A 4314-nucleotide genomic window follows, 5' to 3' on the forward strand; every position below is an offset into this window, starting at 1 on the left:
AAGAAAAATAGCAGCACAACATTGCTTAGAATCAAGGGCAGTGGTGACATAATTTAGGAACTTTAAGGTTGCAGTGACAAATCCATAACCTTAGCGTAAACCAGATTGAATACCAGACAGAATACTATAGACATCAAGAACGTTTTTCCAACACTTATGATAAACAGGGCAAGATAGAAATTGGTGGATAACAGCTAGGATCAGTTTGATCTCCCCCTTTAAATAAAGGATCCACCAAAGGGCTGCCTTCTAAGCATTGGGAACCTCCACACAGAGGAGAGACAGGTTCAAAGTTAAGAGATAAGATCGGCGATGATAGGAGCTGAAACCTTAAAGAAGAAAGGATCTAAACCACGCAGATGTTTGTTGTTGTCGAGGGGGGGTTAAGGAGATCCTTTAGCACCTCCGACTCAGTGACCGCCTGCAGGGAGAAGCTGTGTAGTGGGGCAGGGGGAAAATAGGGAGGAGCATCAGGGCTAGTCTCATTAGAAGGGCTGGGAGATAAGGAAGTGTTAGATAGGCATTTCTCACATGATCTATTTATAATTTTAGAGTTGAAGATACATGTGCTTGTTTGAGCATCTTTATTCATGTTTGTCTCTCACTTCTGTCTCCCATGAGCTACTCACCAAGTCTTGCAGTTTGAACTAACCCTGCTGTCACTATTTAGACATTGAGACTACATATGGGGTGGCATGTAGCCTAGTGGTTAGAGTGTTGGACTAGTAACCGAAAGGTTGCAAGATCGAATCCCCGAGCTGACAATGTGAACAAGGCAGTTAACCCACTGTTCCTAGGTAGGCTGTCATTTGTCACTGAAATAAGAATGTGTTCTTAACTGACTTGCCTAGTTAATAAAATAAAAAATATGACTGTTGTCATTTCTGGATATTGTCTTACACGGTCTAGTATACTTTAGAGTTGAAGAACAACAACTTCAGATACTGTACACGTGCTTGTTTGAGCATCTCAAAGACTAAATTCAATGTAGAATCTAAATATTTTTTAGTATTGTAACATGCAGTGGGGAGAATTCTATGTACCCCGTCAGGAGCCCAAGATTTTCCATTGATGGTAGAGTACTCCTCTCACAACTTCCGGCGCCTCGCTTCGCGTTCCTAGGAAACTATGCAGTTTTTTGTTTTTTTACGTGTTATTTCTAACATTAGTACCCCAGGTCATCTTGGGTTTCATTACATACAGTCGAGAAGAACTACTGAATATAAGATCAGCGTCAACTCACCATCAGTACGACCAATAATATGTTTTTCGCGGATCCTGTGTTCTGCCTTACAAACAGGACAACGGAATGGATCGCATGCAGCGACCCAAAAAAACGACTCCGAAAAAGAGGGAAACAAGGCGGTCTTCTGGTCAGACTCCGGAGACGGGCACACCGTGCACCACTCCCTAGCATTCTTCTTGCCAATGTCCAGTCTCTAGACAACAAGGTTGATGAAATCCGAGCAAGGGTAGCATTCCAGAGGGACATCAGAGACTGTAACGTTCTGTGCTTCACGGAAACATGGCTCACTGGAGAGACGCTATCCAAAGCGGTGCAGCCAACGGGTTTCTCCACGCATTGCGCCGACAGAAACAAACACCTTTCTGGTAAGAAGAGGGGCGGGGGCGTATGCCTTATGGCTAACGAGACATGGTGTGATGAAAGAAACATACAGGAACTCAAATCCTTCTGTTCACCTGATTTAGAATTCCTCACAATTAAATGTAGACCGCATTATCTACCAAGAGAATTCTCTTCGATTATAATCACAGCCGTATATATCCCCCCCAAGCAGACACATCGATGGCTCTGAACAAACTTTATTTAACTCTTTGCAAACTGGAAACCATTTATCCGGAGGCTGCATTCATTGTAGCTGGGGATTTTAACAAGGCTAATCTGAAAACAAGACTCCCTAAATTTTATCAGCATATCGATTGCGCAACCAGGGGTGGAAAAACCTTGGATCATTGTTACTCTAACTTCCGCGACACATATAAGGCCCTGCCCCGCCCCACTTTCGGAAAAGCTGACCACGACTCCATTTTGCTGATCCCTGCCTACAGACAGAAACTAAAACTAGAGGCTCCCACGCTGAGGTCTGTCCAACGCTGGTCCGACCAAGCTGACTCCACACTCCAAGACTGCTTCCATCACAAGGACTGGGATATGTTTCGTATTGCGTCAGATAACAACATTGACGAATACGCTGATTCGGTGTGCGAGTTCATTAGAACGTGCGTTGAAGATGTCGTTCCCATAGCAACGATTAAAACATTCCCTAACCAGAAACCGTGGATTGAAGGCAGCATTCGCGTGAAACTGAAAGCGCGAACCACTGCTTTTAATCAGGGCAAGGTGTCTGGTAACATGACCGAATACAAACAGTGCAGCTATTCCCTCCGCAAGGCTATCAAACAAGCTAAGCGTCAGTACAGAGACAAAGTAGAATCTCAATTCAACGGCTCAGACACAAGAGGCATGTGGCAGGGTCTACAGTCAATCACAGACTATAGGAAGAAATCCATCCCAGTCACGGACCAGGATGTCTTGCTCCCAGGCAGACTAAATAACTTTTTTGCCCGCTTTGAGGACAATACAGTGCCACTGACACGGCCTGCAACAAAAACATGTGGTCTCTCCTTCACTGCAGCCGAAGTGAGTAAGACATTTAAACGTGTTAACCCTCGCAAGGCTGCAGGCCCAGACGGCATCCCCAGCCGCGCCCTCAGAGCATGCGCAGACCAGCTGGCCGGTGTGTTTACGGACATATTCAATCAATCCCTATACCAGTCTGCTGTTCCCACATGCTTCAAGAGGGCCACCATTGTTCCTGTTCCCAAGAAAGCTAAGGTAACTGAGCTAAACGACTACCGCCCCGTAGCACTCACTTCCGTCATCATGAAGTGCTTTGAGAGACTAGTCAAGGACCATATCACCTCCACCCTACCTGACACCCTAGACCCACTCCAATTTGCTTACCGCCCAAATAGGTCCACAGACGATGCAATCTCAACCACACTGCACACTGCCCTAACCCATCTGGACAAGAGGAATACCTATGTGAGAATGCTGTTCATCGACTACAGCTCGGCATTCAACATCATAGTACCCTCCAAGCTCGTTATCAAGCTCGAGACCCTGGGTCTCGACCCCGCCCTGTGCAACTGGGTACTGGACTTCCTGACGGGCCGCCCCCAGGTGGTGAGGGTAGGTAAAAACATTTCCTCCCCTCTGATCCTCAACACTGGGGCCCCACAAGGGTGCGTTCTTAGCCCTCTCCTGTACTCCCTGTTCACCCACGACTGCGTGGCCACGCACGCCTCCAACTCAATCATCAAGTTTGCGGACGACACAACAGTGGTAGGCTCGATTACCAACAATGACGAGACGGCCTACAGGGAGGAGGTGAGGGCCCTCGGAGTGTGGTGTCAGGAAAATAACCTCACACTCAACGTCAACAAAACTAAGGAGATGATTGTGGACTTCAGGAAACAGCAGAGGGAACACCCCCCTATCCACATCGATGGAACAGTAGTGGAGAGGGTAGCAAGTTTTAAGTTCCTCGGCATACACATCACAGACAAACTGAATTGGTCCACTCACACAGACAGCATCGTGAAGAAGGCGCAGCAGCGCCTCTTCAACCTCAGGAGGCTGAAGAAATTCGGCTTGTCACCAAAAGCACTTCAAAAGCACTTCACAAACTTCTACAGATGCACAATCGAGAGCATCCTGGTGGGCTGTTTCACCGCCTGGTACGGCAACTGCTCCGCCCACAACCGTAAGGCTCTCCAGAGGGTAGTGAGGTCTGCACAACGCATCACCGAGGGCAAACTACCTACCCTCCAGGACACCTACACCACCCGATGTTACAGGAAGGCCATAAAGATCATCAAGGACATCAACCACCCGAGCCACTGCCTGTTCAACCCGCTATCATCCAGAAGGCGAGGTCAGTACAGGTGCATCAAAGCTGGGACCGAGAGACTGAAAAACAGCTTCTATCTCAAGGCCATCAGACTGTTAAACAGCCACCACTAACATTGAGTGGCCGCTGCCAACACACTGACACTGACTCAACTCCAGCCACTTTAATAATGGGAATTGATGGGAATGATGTAAATATATCACTAGCCACTTTAAACAATGCTACCTTATATAATGTTACTTATCCTACATTATTCATCTCATATGCATACGTATATACTGTACTCTATATCATCGACTGCATCCTTATGTAATACATGTATCAATAGCCACTTTAACTATGCCACTTTGTTTACATACTCATCTTACATGTATATACT

This window comes from Oncorhynchus keta, chromosome 10 (genome assembly GCF_023373465.1).
Source record: "Oncorhynchus keta strain PuntledgeMale-10-30-2019 chromosome 10, Oket_V2, whole genome shotgun sequence".
NCBI lineage: Eukaryota > Metazoa > Chordata > Actinopteri > Salmoniformes > Salmonidae > Oncorhynchus > Oncorhynchus keta.